At 44.2% G+C, this 16,708-nt stretch overlaps 1 protein-coding gene and 1 non-coding gene across 2 annotated transcripts in view; one reads left to right on the forward strand and one right to left on the reverse strand.

Moving 5' to 3' along the window:
- The window catches only part of LOC126481231 (uncharacterized), a 527,312-nt gene that overhangs the window by 230,996 nt on the left and 279,608 nt on the right, over nt 1-16,708 (forward strand). The gene's annotated exons all lie outside the window — the stretch shown is intronic.
- Trnat-ugu (transfer RNA threonine (anticodon UGU)) lies at nt 713-786 on the reverse strand. Its single transcript has one exon. It is a non-coding gene; the product is annotated as a tRNA-Thr (tRNA).

A 16,708-nucleotide genomic window follows, 5' to 3' on the forward strand; every position in this document is an offset into this window, starting at 1 on the left:
TTATTGTAGAGCTGTGAAATCGCTTCAATCATTTGTAATAACCCTGTATATCTTCCCAGTAAAGTAGTCTGAAAGTAGTTCTGGTCGCAGCAGAAGACAGTTTCATTTTCATGAAGTACTGTTTTTCGCAGTTTATCTTTAAAGAGTCTGTGAAGGGTTGCACCTCAGGGTGACAGGTGTGGCGGTCGCGAGGCTTTGCGATGGTCTTAGGCGTTACAGTCGGGTCCACGGTCCACTACAAGCAGCCACAAAACTCTACAGGGCACCGAAGATGCAACCATTTGGCAGCTGAAGCAATGGTAGCGCTCCAAGCAGCTAGCATGTACTAACAGACAGAATTTTAGCAAAGTGTGGTTCATCTGTAAAGGAGACCGCATATAGAACGTTAGTACAATCTATTCTTGAGTACTACTCGAGTGTTTGAGATCCTTACCAGATCGAATTAAAGGAAGATGATACAATTCAGAGGCGGGCTGCTAGATTTGTTACCGGTAGGTTCAGACAACACGCATGTGTTACGCAGATGATTCGGGAATTCAAATGGCAATCCTTGACGGGAAGGCGACATTCCTTTCGAAGAACACTACTGAGAAAATTTAGAGAACCTGCATTTGAAGCTGACTGCAGAACGATTCGAAATTAGAACTATGTATTAATACCTTCAGCTGCTGGCGGGCGGTGATATATATCAACGGGGACAGGTGAAAATGTGTGCCCCGACCGGGGCTCGAACCCGGGATCTCCTGCTTACATGGCAGACGCTCTATCCATCTGAGCCACCGAGGACTGCAAGGACTATCTGCCGAACACCTCACGTGAGACCCACATCCTCACCTTATGTCCGAAAGAACAGACACCATATCCATATATGTATGCAGAACGATTCTGTTGTCGCCAACATACATTGCGCATAACAACCACGAAGATAAGGTACGAGGAAGTAGGGATCATACGAAGGCATACAGACAGTCGTTTTTCCATCTTTCTATTTGCGAGTGGAACAGGAAAGGAAATAAATAGTAATGGTACGGAGTACCCTTCGCCACGCGTGGATCGCGGAGTATCGATGTAGATATCGGTAGATGTAGACTTTCTTTGAGCACGTCGTTCACGACTGGAACAGAAAACGGGGGAACTAATAGTGCTACAGAAACTACCTCCCACACCGTAAGGCGGCCTGCGCACTATATACGAGGGTTGGAACTTAAATAGTGGCAACTATTTATTCACAACCGATACAAAAGAATTTCATGTTTGTACCTGTTACTGGCCTTCACAGTAGTCACCAGCGTTGTGTAGAACCCGTTGCCAGCGATGTGGAAGGTGTAGTATACCGTTAGCAGAGCCTGTTCTGTTGATGGTGCGAATGGAGCGGTCTACTGCCTGTCGAATCTCTGGAACAGTTCTGAAGCGAATGCTACGAAGTGGTTCCTTCATCTTCGGAATCAAATCAAAGTCACAATGACTTAAGTCCGGGGAGTATGGTGGATGGTGCAGTACTTCCCAGTCCCATCGACCGAACAGAGCAGCCACAGCTTGCGCTGTATGCGCCTCCGAATTGTCGTGCAAAATGAGGGTGGGTTGCGCAGAAAATGTCGCCGCTTCTTTCGAAAAGCTGGTCGCAGATAATGCTCCAAAAACAAACAGTAGCACTGTGCATTGACGGTCTGCCGTGGAGGAACGTAATATGTTAGGATAACACCATCACAGTCGTACACGAGAATCACCATAACTTTCACCATACTGGGGCCCTGACGCACTTTCGACTTTCCCGGCGACCCATAATGACGCCATTCGTTGGATTGGCGTTTCAGTTTTGGTTCGTACGACGTGGCCCATGTCTCATCCAGTGTTATGATACGGCGTAAGAAAGCCTCTCCTTCGCGCTTATAGCGCTCCAAGTGCGTCTGAGCAGCATCGAAACGCAACCATTTCTGCATTTCCGTCAAGTCATGCGGAACCCATCGTGATGCAATTTTTCGCATGCCCAGGCGTTCCTTCAGGATGCGAAGCACAGTCGTATGCGCTAATCCGGTTTCATGGGCGAGCTCCACGCCCGGGTTCCCGGGTTCGATTCCCGGCGGGGTCAGAGATTTTCTCTGCCTCGTGATGGCTGGGTGTTGTGTGATGTCCTTAGGTTAGTTAGGTTTAAGTAGTTCTAAGTTCTAGGGGACTTATGACCACAGCAGTTGTGTCCCATAGTGCTCAGAGCCATTTGAACCATTTTTTATGGGCGAGCTCACGAATCGTATGGCGTCGATCACTGTCCAGTAACGCGGCAACAGCATGCACGTCTTCTTCAGAGACGCTGGGACGACGTGCCCGATTCATGTCTGCCACAGTTTGCCGACCTTCGTTGAAGGCTCTGCCCAACTTGCCACTGGACAACGCCGATTCCCCGCACGCCTCTTCAAGACCTTGATGACATTATCGTGCTGTACGACCTCTGGCACATTAAATCTTGATCCAATTCAATTATTCCTGTTTAGAAAATATAGCGACACCGTTATGTTAGACTGATCGCTCAGCCGGCCGGAGTGGCCGAGCGGTTCTAGGTGCTACAGTCTGGAACAGTCTGGAACCGCGCGACCGCTACGGTCGTAGGTTCGAATGCTACCTCGGGCATGGATGTGTGTGATGTAGGTTAGTTAGGTTTAAGTAGTTCTAAGTCTAGGGGACTGATGACCTCAGATGTTAAGTCCCATAGTGCTTAGAGCCATTTGAACCATTTTTTAACCAGCCTCTTAAGTCTTCAAGCTTATGTGTCAACGACATGTGTTATCAGCGACAACAGTAGATTCCATTGCATAGTTTCTCCACAGCAATGTTGCCACTATTTAAATTCCAACACTCGTATGTAGATGAAGAAGCGTGTGTTAGCAACCTCATCTACAGAAGCAGGTTTCCAAGAGATTACAACATAGTTTATTCGCCAATATACAGGGTGATTCAAAAAGAATACCACAACTTTAAAAATGTGTACTTAATGAAAGAAACATAACATAACCTTCTGTTATACATCATTACAAAGAGTATTTAAAAAGGGTTTTTTTTTCACTCAAAAACAAGTTCAGAGATGTTCAACATGGCCCCCTCCAGACACACGAGTAATATCAACCCGATACTCCAACTCGTTCCACACTCTCTGTAGCATATCAGGCGTAACAGTTTGGATAGCTGCTGTTATTTCTCGTTTCAAATCATGAATGGTGGCTGGGAGAGGTGGCCGAAACACCATATCCTTAACATACCCCTATAAGAAAAAATCGCAGGGGGTAAGATCAGGGCTTCTTGGAGGCCAGTGATGACGTGCTCTGTCACGGGCTGCCTGGCGGCCGATCCATCGCCTCGGGTAGTTGACGTTCAGGTAGTTACGGACAGATAAGTGCCAATGTGGTGGCGCTCCATCCTGCTGAAATATGAATTGTTGTGCTTCTTGTTCGAGCTGAGGGAACAGCCAATTCTCTAACATCTCCAGATATTGTAGTCCAGTTACAGTAGCACCTTCGAAGAAAAAGGGACCAAAAACTTTATTGGCTGAAATGGCGAACAAATGTACAACTAAATGAAACTTTATAGCTCCCTTAATTCGCCGACAGATAGTGCTTAGCTCTGCCTTTTGTCGTTGCAGAGTTTTAAATTCCTAAAGTTGTGGTATTCTTTTTGAATCACCCTGTATTGACTTGCTATGCGCAACACTTGTTGTGAGTATGACATAGGATACAATGTGAAAGCAAAACTAATAGTGTGTAACCACAACGGTGTAAAGTGCCGTGCATAATTAACATGAAATGGCTTATCCGATCGATGCAGGACCGTTACTCTGAGACGGGTGCCGCCGGCTGGGGAACATAACGACGCCGGAGAAGTCTGCGGCAAAGAGCATCATCTGCGGCCGGTGTGAAAGTGGCGAAAGCTGGGCACGCTTCGCGCTTGACAGCCGCCGTCGCTTCCAAGCGTAGCCCTGCACAGCACAGCACGACACAACACGAAAGCCCTCGCGGAGAGACATTCTAGCGAATCAGCCACCGTAGTATCCCTTCTCCACCGATTCTTGAGTCACGACGTGACCAGGTAGCTCAAGAATAACCTGTCATTTTCAGAGAAATATCAACATCATTATTCTACATTAGTATGTTCGTATGAATTTTGTTCATATACCTAAAAGGCGTTATCAGGAGAAACAAAACTGACCTTCTACGGATCGGAGCGTGGAACGTCAGCTGCCTTAATCGGGCACGTCGGTTCGAACATTCAAAAAGGGAAATAGATAGGTTAAAGTTAGATATAGTGGGAATTAGTGAAGTTCGGTGGCAGAAGGAACAAGGCTTTTGGTCAGAAGAATACAGGGTTATAAATACAAAATCAAATAGGGGTAATGCAGGAGTAGGTTTAATAATGAATAAAAATAATAGGAGCGCGGGTAAGCTACTACGAACAGCATAGTGAACGCATTGCTGTGGCCAAGATAGACACGAAGCCCATGCCTACTACAGTAGTACAAGTTAATATGCCAACTAGCTCTGCAGATGATGAAGAAATTGATGAAATGAATGATATAAAAGAAATCATTCAGTTAGTGAGGGGAGACGAAAATTTCGATAGTAGGAAAAGGAAGAGAAGGAAACGTAGTAGGTGAATACGGAATGGGGTAAGGAATGAATGAGGAAGCCGCCTGGTAGAATTTTGCACAGAGCATAACTTAATCATAACTAACACTTGGTTTAAGAATCATGAAAGACGGTTGTATACGTGGAAGAGGCCTGGAGACACTGGAAGGTTTCAGATAGATTATATAATGGTAAGACAGAGATTTAGGAACCAGGTTTTAAACTGTAAGACATTTCCAGGGGCAGATGTGGACTATGACCACAATCTGTTGGTTATGAGCTGTAGATTAAAACTGAAGAAACTGCAAAAGGTGGGAATTTAAGGAGATGGGACCTGGATAAACTGAAAGAACCAGAGTTGTACAGAGTTTCAGAGAGAGCATTAAGGAACAATTGACAAATACGGGGGAAAGACATACAGTAGAAAAAGAATGGGTTGCTTTGAGAGATGAAATAGTGAAGACAGAAGAGGATCAAGTAGGTAGAAAGAGGAGAGCTAGTAGAGATCCATGGGTAACAGAAGAGATATTGAATTTAATTGATGAAAGGAGAAAATATAAAAATGCAGTAAATGAAGCAGACAAAAAGCAATACAAACGTCTCAAAAATGAGATCGGCAGAAAGTGCAAAATGACTAAGCAGGGATGGCTAGAGTACAAATGTAAGGATGTAGAGGCTTATCTCACTAGGGGTAAGATAGATACTGCCCACAGGAAAATTGAAGAGACCTTTGGAGAAAAGAGAACCATTTATTTGAATGTCAAGAGCTCGGATGGAAAATCAGTTCTGCGCAAAGAAGTGAAAGCAGAAAGGTGAAAGGAGTATATAGAGGGTCTATACAAGGGCGAAGCACTGGAGGGCAATATTATGGAAATGGAAGAGGATGTAGATGAAGATGAAATGGGAAATATGATACTGCGTAAAGAGTTTGACACAGCACTGAGAGACCTAAATCGAAACAAGGCCCCGGGGTAGACAAAATTCCATTAAAACTATTGATAGCTTTGGGAGAGCCAGCCCTGACAAAACTCCACCATCTGGTGAGCAAGATGTATGAGACAGGCGAAATATCCTCAGACTTCAAGGAGAATATAATAATTCTAATCCCAAAGAAAACAGGTGTTGACAGATGTGGAAATTACCGAACTATCAGTTTAATAAGTCACGGCTGCAAAATACTAACACGAACTCTTTACACATGAATGGAAAAACTGGTAGAGGCCGACCTCGGGGAAGATCAGTTTGGATTCTGTAGAAATGATGGAACACATGAGGCAATTCTGGCCCTACGACTTATCTTAGAAGATAGTTTAAGGAAAGGCAAACCTACATTTCTAGCATTTGTAGAATTAGAGAAAGCTTTTGACGATGTTGACTGGAATAATATCTTTCAAATTCTGAAGGTAACAGTGGCCAAATACAGGAAGCGAAAGGCTATTTACCATTTGTACAGAAACCAGATGGCAGTTATAAGAGTCGAGGGACATGAAAGGGACGCAGTGGTTGAGAAGGGAGTGAGACAAGGTTGTAGCCTATCTCTGATGTTATTCAGTCTGCATATTGAGCAAGCAGTAAAGAAATGAAAGAAAAATTGGCAGTAGGATTTAAAATAAATGGAGAAGAAATAAAAACTCTGAGTTTTGCCGATAAAGCTGTAATTCTGTCAGAGACAGCAAAGGGCCTGGAGGAGCATTGAACGGAATGGACAGTCTCTTGAAAGGAGGATATAAGAAGAACATCAACAAAAGCAAAACGAGGATAATGGAATGTAGTCAAACTAAGTCGGTGATGCTAAGGGTATTAGATTACGAAATGAGACGCTTAAAGTAGTAAATGAGTTTTGCTATTTGGGGAGAAAAATAACTGATGATGGTCGAAGTAGAGAGGATATAAAATGTAGACTGGCAATGACAAGGAAAGCGTTTCTGAAGAAGAGAAATTTGTTAACATCGAGTCTAGATTTAAGTCGCAGGGAGCTTTTTATGAAAGTATTTGTATGGAGTGTAGCCATGCATGGAAGTGAAACATGGACTATAAATACTTTAGACAAGAAGAGAATAGAGGCTTTCGAAATGTGTCGACCACTGTACCCACCCTTTTTACGTCTTTGTCACAATAACTCTGCTAGCTGGACTGCTGGTAGATTTGTGGAACCTCGAGAAATTTCTTTCGCTGATTTCGTGTCACCTTTCTGTTAAGCTGCGGTTGTTCCTTCTCTTACCACTTCAGTCACTTCACCAGCAGTGGACTTGGGCAGCTTTGGAAAGGTTGAAGTGTACCTAATGAATCTGGTGACAGCTAAGCACTAGTCTACATTCGACGTCACTCAGCCCTCCTGACAAAGCCATTCTGGAGTTACAGTTCCTCTACTGATAGAACAGTACTGCCTGCTTCCTTTTATACTGGCGGATCCATCTGTCGTGGCATCTGGCGGTCAATTCCCCGTTACGATTGGTCACATAGTGTACGCGCAGTAAATACGAGGGGAGTTCAATAAGTAATGAAACACAATTTTATTCTGAAAGGAGGTTGGTTTTATTCGAGATTCCGATGCACAGTATTATTCCCCACTCTTTTGGCTACAAATCATATTTTTCAACATGATCTCCCTTCAACGGAACGGCTCTAAGCCACCTTGCGGGGTGGGCCTGTACCCCGCATGGGACCACTCTACTCGGAGCCAACGTCTTGCTATATCAATAACCTTCTCATAATCCACGTCCTGCTTTCCGCGGAGTGTATCCTTCGTTGGGCCAAACAGATACAAGTCAAAAGATGTGAGATCCAGGCCGTAGAGTAGATGAGGAAAAACAGTCCAATGATTTTCTTCCTATCCATCTGTGACATGAATCAGCAAACCAGTGTTTAATAGTATTAGTTGAAAACAGTCTTGGTTGCTTTTTATTTATCAACTACGCGTTTCACCTTATTTAGGCATCTTGAAGCTGATCTTAATTTGGTATCTCTTAGGAAGATCCTTTAGACAGTGTAGCTAAAGGCATCGTCGAGTACATCAGGCCAACATCGCCAGTATAAAGTATTTACTGAAGTTAACGAAGGCGATGTTGGCCTGATGTTGTACTCGACGATGCCTTTAGCTACACTGTCTAAAGGATCGTCCTAACAGATACCAAATTAAGATAAGCCTGAGGATGCCTAAATAAGGTGAAACGCGTAGTTGATAAATAAAAAGACTAAAATTGCATCCAAGACTGTTTCCAGTCCAATGAAATTTGACGGGCAGAATTGTGCGACGCCTTGTGTTGTCATCGACAAGGAGTAGTTTGTTTGCATTTTTGTGTTGTCGAACAAAGGTGCGGCTTTGAACCTATTGTTCGGAGGAGAGGCGCCGCTCCATGGACTGCGTGACCTTGCTGCGATGATGACACAGACGCCTCGCTCAACGACTCAACGTGCTTTTGTTCAGTGCCAGGTCTCCGTAGACATTCTGCAGGCGCCTATGAGTATCTGCGATGCTCAAGTTGTCCTTCAAAAGAAACTGAGTGACAGATCTCTGTTTGGAACGCGCCTCCGTTATAGACGCCATTTTGAAGGCTACGTATAGCACCATCTGTCGGAACTTCATGAAACTATACAGGCTGAAACGGGAATATTCTACGATGTCCCAGAATGAATTACGTTTTTTTTTTTTTCAACTGAAACTGTCAGAGATAAAAAATGTATTGCATCACTTTTAGAACACCCTCGTAAAAATTCATAATTTCCTGTGCTTCCTGGTTCAGGAATTTTAATGAAATGGAATATCGTGTTGCTAGGGCCTCCCTGTTGCACGTCTGCTTAGCTGACGCGTCTTCGGTGACTTGCGTGTCGATGAGCGTGACATGATGATGAAGACATCACAACACCCAGTCCCCGAGCGGAGAAAATCTCCGTCCCAGCCGGGAATCGAACCCGGGCGCCTCGTATGGCATTCTGCCGCACTGACGAAGCAGCTACGGAGGTGGAATGGAATTTTAATGACCAGCAGCGTATTTCGAGATGGGCCTTGTCTGTGCAGGCACTGTTGCGCATGTTCTGCCCCTCCTGTGCATCCGTCGTCTACACACACACACACACACACACACACACACATACACACAGGTAAACACATTCTCTCCCAGGCAGACAGCCAGACGGGGGCGCCGCTGACGCAGTGCTCAGAATTCTGATGAGGGCGGCGGCAGACGTCTGGCTATATCCTGGAGGCGGGAGAGCGAACAGGTGTCTGGCTCGGCTCGCCCGAGGCTCTGCCGGAACCGAAGGCGGCTGCCTCCCCTGGCGTGTTTCCTCTGCTCTCCGCCTCGCAATCAATACGGCGGCGGCGGCGCTCCCCCGCCAAGGAGCGCCAGACGCGACGGCCACAAGACGCTGCGTGGCCCGCCGTGCCACAGCACGGCCTCACTGTGCGAGGCGCTCCGGCCACGCCCAGCGTCCTACCTGTCGCTCAGCCGAGTCTCTGCTCCGGCCGTACTGATTGCCCTACGGTTCTTCAACAGTCATCCATATAACAACACTCGGAGACCATTTGTGTTCTCACATCCTCAAGAGACGACGACCAACCTTTAGAATTACACCGCTTATGACACATCAAAAAAGATTTTGCATCACCTCGGTTAAGAGAGTTCCGGAACCTGTACAGAAAATTGGAGTAGAGATCAACATAAAAGTCATTCCGCCCTTTTTATTGCTCATGAAAACTACACATTCCATATTGTACCACCACACGGCGGTACCCTCAGAGGTGGTGGTTCAGATTGCTGTACACACCGGTACCTCTAATACCCAGTAGCACGTCCTCTTCCATTGATACATCCCTGTATTCGTCGTGGCATGCTACCCACAAGTTCGTCAAGACACTGTTGGTCCAGATTGTCCCACTCCTCAACGGCGATTCGGCTTAGATCCCTCAGAGTGGCTGGTGGGTCACGTAGTCCATAAACAGCCCTTTTCAATCTATCCCCGGCATTTTCGATACGGTTCATGTCTGGGTTGGGTGGGGGGTGAGTTGGGTTGTTTGGGGGAGGAGACCAGACAGCGAGGTCATCGGTCTCATCGAGTAAGGGAAGGACGGGGAGGGAAGTCGGCCGTGTCCTTTCAAAGGAACCCTCCCAGCATTTGCCTTGAGTGATTTAGGGGAATCACGGAAAACCTAAATCAGGATGGCCGGACGCGGGATTGAACCGTCGCCCTCCCGAATGCGAGTCCAGTGTGATAGCCATTGCGCCACCTCGCTCGTTCATGTCAGGAGAACAAGTTGGCCACTCTAGTCGAGCGATGTCGTTATCCTGAAGGAAGTCATTCACAAGATGTGCACGATGGAGGTGCGAATTGTCGTCCATGAAGACAAATGCCTCGCCAATATGCTGCCGATATGGTTGCACTATCGGTCACACGATGGTATTCACGTATCGTACAGCCGCTACGGCGCCTTCCATGACCACCAGCGACATACGTTGGCCCACATAATGCCACCCCAAAACAGCAGGGAACCTCTACCTCGCAGCAGTCGCTGGACAGTCTGTCTAAGGCGTTCAGTCTGACCGGGTTGCCTCCAAACACGTCTCCGACGATTGTCTGGTTGTAGGCATATGCGATACTCATTGGTGAAGACAACGTGATGTCAATCCTGAGCGGTCCATACGGCATGTTGCTGGGCCCTTCTGTACCGCGCTGCATCGTGTCGTGGTTGCAAAGATGGACCTCGCCATGGACGTCGGGAGTGAAGTTGCGCATCATGCAGCCTATTGCGCACAGTTTGAGTCGTAACACGACGTCCTGTAACTGCACGAAAAACATTATTCAACTTAGTGGCGTTGCTGTCATGACTCCTGCGAGCCATAATCCGAAGGTAGCGGTCATCCACTGCAGTAGTAGCCCTTGGGCGGCCTGAGTGAAGCGTGTCATCGACAGTTCCTGTCTCTCTGTATCTCCGCCATATCCGAACAACATCGCTTTGCAGAATGATATTTTCACTCTGCAGCGTAGTGTCCGCTGATATGAAACTTCCTGGCAGATTAAAACTGTGTGCCGGACCGAGACTCGAACTCGGGACCTTTGCCTTTCGCGGGCAAGTGCTCTACCAACTGAGCTACCGAAGCACGACTCACGCCCGGTACTCACAGCTTTACTTCTGCCAGTACCTCGTCTCCTACCTTCCAAACTTTACAGAAGCTCTCCTGCGAACCTTGCAGAACCAGCACTCCTGAAAGAAAGGATATTGGGGAGACATGGCTTAGCCACAGTCTTGGGGATGTTTCCATAATGAGATTTTCACTCTGCAGCTTACTGTGTACTGATATGAAACTTCCTGGCAGATTAAAACTGTGTGCCGGACCGAGACTCGAACTCGGGACATTTGCCTTTCGCGGGCAAGTGCTCTACCATCTTTGTTATTGTCTTTTCTTATGGTTGTGTCTACAAAGTTGAGTGAGTTTTGTTGTTCTTCTTCTGTTGTGAACTTTGTCTCTGTGTACAGTAGTTATGTTTTTGTGTAGTTGCTGTATTCTATTTTTAGTTAATGTACCATGCATAACCACGCATGTTATATATCGATTCATATGTACCAGTAGATGATGTTGTAGCTTTTCTTGGTTATTATGTCTTCAAATATTAATTTTTCTATATGGTTCAAGAAAACATTGCCTAATGTTCCTGAAATAGGTAAACCCATGGGTGTACCTTCTTGTATGTAGTATTCTTGATTGAAATCAAAGCAATTTTGTTGTGTTATTAACCGTAACCATTTTGTTGTTTTATTTGTGAGCTTATGAGGTAGCTGGTTGTATTTTCAGGTTTTCTTCAATTCAGCGATACAACTGCACAGTGTTGCTGTGCCAGGGATTTTAATGTCTTTGATATGTTCTACTAGCTGAGATGTATTTCTTATTTATCGGACAGACAGGATAATTTTCTTTATGGACCTTTGGTTAACATCTCATGTTGGGGGCTTGAGGATTTTTTTTTTGCCCTAGTCGCTGTTTCTCTCTGTCTGTAAATGTATAGTCTACGTTTTTGAGTGTGATTTTAACATGTGTTTGGAATCTGTTAGTTGGGTTTGATTTTAACTTTTTTCATGAGGACAACACTATTATCTTTGTCAAATTTTGTAATAATGACGTATTCTGCTTGCAGTTTTTTCTTTAGATTTTGAAGTCTTGTTTCATCTCAATTATTTTTTAATTTATTGTTTTCCTTTTTAATATGTGTTGCTGTGTTTTTAATTTCTTCTCATTTTATTTATATAACTGCTGTCATTTTTCTCCCCTGTAATGAGAATATATTCAGAATCTGTAATGAGATCTTCTGTTTGTTGTTCATTTGCTTGAGAGTCAACGTTGTATTTTAAACTTGTATCTAAGAGATGTCTTACTACCGACCCACCTCGATTGCTTGCTTCGAAAGAGTGAGAGCTCCGTACTTTTATTGGGACGCTAAACTCAAAGAACCCCTTCCCTCCTTCCACCAATCCAGACAACGTACAATGCGTTTACATGTTTACACCCCTTTTCGCATATCTTAATATCATTGCCATTTTTATGATGGGTTTAAGTTCTGTTTTAGAATCATCTGGATGTGTGTGTGTGAGGGGGGGGGGGGGGGGCTGCAATGGAGCAAGTAATCCGTTAAAATATTTAATTTTAGCATGAACATTGACTTAATTTAACCGTACTCGTCTCGAATTACCAATTTACCGGCGCTATCTACCACGTAGTTGAGCCCTCCAATCAAAACCCACCATACCCGCCGGTATCTAAGTCATTTCAGACGGAAAGCAGTTCAAAGCGCAGACAGAGTGTATTATCAACGGTCTCGTTGTGATCTCATTTGCGGAACAGGTCAAGTGACATTTAAGTCAGGATGGTTGGAACGGCATCCAAACTGCTCCTCTCCAAACATTAATCCAGTTTGATAACGACACTCCTTTACAATTTCAGGGCCAAAATAAAGGCTTTGAAACCTCATGCTCTCAAGGCCTTTGGCTTCTACACAGTTGTTGCAGTACACAACCAGTAATCCCCCGTTTCCTTAGATAATCAAACTCCCATGTATAAAACAGCTTAAAACGTTTGATTACTTTACAAATAAGTTAATGATTTAAATATTGGACGTCGCAAGCAAGCAAGAAAAAGTTTAGAAAAGGTTTTAAATTAAGCTTAAAATTTATTGGAAGTCGCCAAGCGTTCTCATATGAAACACTGGATAAATATAGTTCGGGTAATTTGCTCTCCATTTTAAGCAAAAGCTACTTTTTCACTCATTTCAATGTTTATGACGTCGTATCTCCTGAACAATGCGCTGTACCACGATATAATTTTGCAGGTGCATTTAGTGATACATAGACACTACCTACAAAGTGTGTTGCGAATAGAGTTAGAAGTAAAGAAGTACTAAATTAAAACGTCATGCTGAGCGTGAAGCTGTATTGTGCGCCATTTTAAGGGGAGGTAGTGATCGGGAAGCATGAAAAATGGGTGAATTTTATAATTTTTTCATGCACGGATTGCTTTTATTGCCATGGGAGTTGTCACACTTTATTATACATTCATTCGTGCATGAAAACCCTCTCTTTCTTATAAAAAACTAAACATGGCGGCTGCAGCCTTCGTCGAAGTACGCACCTCGCGGCGCGTACTGGTTCGCTCGAAGCGTCGTACAGACTCGTGACTATTTCTGAAACCCATCCAAATAGAAAATTCGCAAATTAGAATGAATTTGGGGGGGGGGGGGCATCACGATGGGATATTATGTCAATTTCGTGACATGTTTTTCTAAGTTCAAATGCAAAAAAAAGGAGCTATCGCTAAGGTCCTCTAAATTTAATTTCCTTTCGCTTTAAAGAAAAAAAAACTAAATGAATCGGTTAATCTGTTGAGGCTCTAGAGCCCTTCCCGCTCTAAAAAATGGTGATTCGAGGAAAACTCGTTTAAAATTTGGAGTAACAAAAAAATACGTTGTTCTAAAACTTACGATTAACCTGCGAACTCAAGACTGTAGAAGCGTCCTTTCTCTACTTCAAACGTGCTTTTATTCTGTATTTGGTGCTATTTTTCCAATCCACACTCTTCCAACAAACTGAGACATTCCTTGCAAGCGTTCCCTGTCAGAAAACTCCGCGAAGTTTTTGCTGTTCACGGTCTTCAGAATAGATGAATGACCTTTGAATATATCTACAACTATATACGCTCCTGTTTCAACAGTTTCCGCCCCACAATGAAGATGTTTCGTTACCATTTCCAAATGCACGCGTAGAACCTCTCGTCGTGTTACGAGCCGACCGTTGTGGCGAAGCGGTTCTAGGCCGGAACCGCGTTGCTGCTACGGTCGCAGGTTTGAATCCTGCCTCGGGCATGGATGTATGTGCTGTCCTTAGGTTAGTAAGGTTTAAGTAGTTCTAAGTGTAGGTGACTGATGACCTCAGATGTTAAATCCCATAGTGCTCAGAGCCATTTGAACCATTTTTTGTCGTGTTACGTGTTGGCACCGGTGCATCTTTAAACCAAATCTTCATTGATCAGAAATTCATCTACTGATCGAATCTTTTCTTGGACTATTTCATCGAGCGCCCACAGGTGCCTATGTTTCGGCCGGCGCACGGTTCCATTCTACAAGCTGTAACTTCTAAAATACTTCCACATTGAAAAAAGCCTTTTGCATGCGTAATCTGTATACTTCAAGGATGTAAATTATATACAAAAATCCATATTTTCATCGGTGTCGACCAGAACGCCCCTTAAGCAGAACTAGGTTTTCAAGCTTATAAATACCCGTGACAGTGTATGTACTGAACTACGTATCGTACAACGAAATAGTTTTGCAGGTACATTCAGTGGCATGTGTGGATAGTGCCTGCAAACTGTTACGGATAGAGTAAGTAGCGAAAAAGTATTAAATTAAAACTCTTTGTTTAATGCTGAAGTTTTACCGCGCGAACAGTGCAAATCCAGTAAGCGACAAACTTTTCTCCTTTCATCATTTGGTGAGTGCTGACAGTGACAAAAAGTTTCGTAAAGGTTTGAAACTGTGAGTAAACTTTGTTGGACGTCGCTAGGTGCTCTCATTCTGAAATAATGGACGTATAAAGTCCGGGTATTTGGGCGCCTTCAGTTACATTGCCTCAAGACGAGCACACCGTTTGTAACTGTAATTCTTGTCTTACTGCGTAAAACGTTTAACATAAGATGGCTAAATGGTTCAAATGGCTCTGAGCACTATGGGACTTAACATCTATGGTCATCAGTCCCCTAGAACTTAGAACTACTTAAACCTAACTAACCTAATGACATCACACAACACCCAGCCATCACGAGGCAGAGAAAATCCCTGACCCCGCCGGGAATCGAATCCAGGAACCCGGGCGTGGGAAGCGAGAACGCTACCGCACGACCACGAGCTGCGGGCTTTAACATAAGATTATACCTCCTAACGAGTAGATTATGATTGCATTTAACACTTTTGAATTCGGTCACTAAGCGTGCGAAATATTTAAAATCACATTTTTGTTGCTCCTGCAAGTCGTTAGGCAACCAGCTATTTGTAATGGGTTGCGAGATAACCGCCTAGTAATGCAGATAATCTATGTTGCTCGTAAAGTGTACACGCGTGGTATTAACTTCGAGTAGTCTTTCACTTCAGATGCTTCAGATGGTTCCACTCCATTGCCAATATCAGGGGATTTTGTTATCTCTGAGGTTTCTTTCCAGAGCACCAGCCATTCTTCATCCGGTTGTCAATATTTATGTTCTCAGTCGGTAATATATTACACCGCCTTGTTGCCCAAACACCTCTGCATTTCTCTCCGTGCTGCGCCGTGCTGGTCTGCAAAATACGATCCTAATATTCCTCAGAGTTTCTTTTATCACCTCAGAAATATCAGATTTGTCTGTAACAGTGAACATTACTCACGGCCTATGAGACAGTAACATCCGTAAGGGAAAAGAAAGCAAATCCTCTGCTTCATTTCGAGTCGTCCGCATAAATCTTTCTCCGCGAGTTATTTCTGACGCCTGCCTCGGCACAAAATTGAAACCGAGTAGGTGACAAGCACCCACTGTATCCCTCCAGTCAAGTAATTTGAAACGTCCCCTTTGGAAAATTAATGAATTACTGTGCTGATAAACCTCTTACGTTATTAGAATTTCAAACAGCTCTCAGACATTTCTTTCTTTACTTATTCTGATCAACATTAAACTGACGCACTATATTTTTAGCGTAACGCAATCTGACTTTCAATAATCCCTACAAAAGAATGGCCCCGACTAACAATAACCTATACCTTTCATGAATCACTTACTTCACAAAAATCTTCGTTACTCGAACTACTGCAATACAGTGAGCGCCAATACTGCCAGTTTAATAAAAGATTCTAACTACTGAAGGCACTAACTACTGATAGGCATAGTTAGCAAATGAAAGACTTTGATAGAGAACAAACAATGTATTTACCTTAGTAATGTTCAAAAGTCATATCAGTTCATGATATCCAGTATTACCAATTTACTCTTTCTGATGGACACACGTCCAGATCATCCGCTATCAAAATTCTGCCATCTCTCTCCCCACATCCACCACTGCTGACGGTTCACCTCCAACTGCGCAACGCTACGCGCTGTTCACATCCAACTGCCCAACACTACAATAACGAATGTTCCAACAATGCCAATCAGCCACAGACTGCACACAGCACTGTCAGTGATTTTCATACAGAGCGCTACGTGACGTTACTAACAGAAAAACCTAAACAGCCTACTTCCAAATTTTACAGTTCTAAGACCTTGATTCGACAGTAAACAAATTGTTGTCCTCGTGTCAGGAAGCTCTTCTTTATTGAACATGGTTGAGAGTGCTCTGGAAAACTGCTTGTTTGCTGGTGGATTTTACTTGATACGCCAGCTCCAGGAAAGTAGTTACAGTGCAGCAATCTCCCGATTACTTGGGCTAATGCGCGTCCAGAATGCACAGATAACCGAAAAACGCGGGTAATCCAAATTACACATGTTTACTGTTTTGCAGGACACGCTTAATGTCACATTTCAGAGTCCGCTGCATAATTTGCAAGCTACTCGCCTACAAGATGAAGATGAAGTGGGACACGACGGAGA

This window comes from Schistocerca serialis, chromosome 5 (assembly GCF_023864345.2).
Source record: "Schistocerca serialis cubense isolate TAMUIC-IGC-003099 chromosome 5, iqSchSeri2.2, whole genome shotgun sequence".
Classification (NCBI taxonomy): Eukaryota; Metazoa; Arthropoda; class Insecta; order Orthoptera; family Acrididae; genus Schistocerca; species Schistocerca serialis.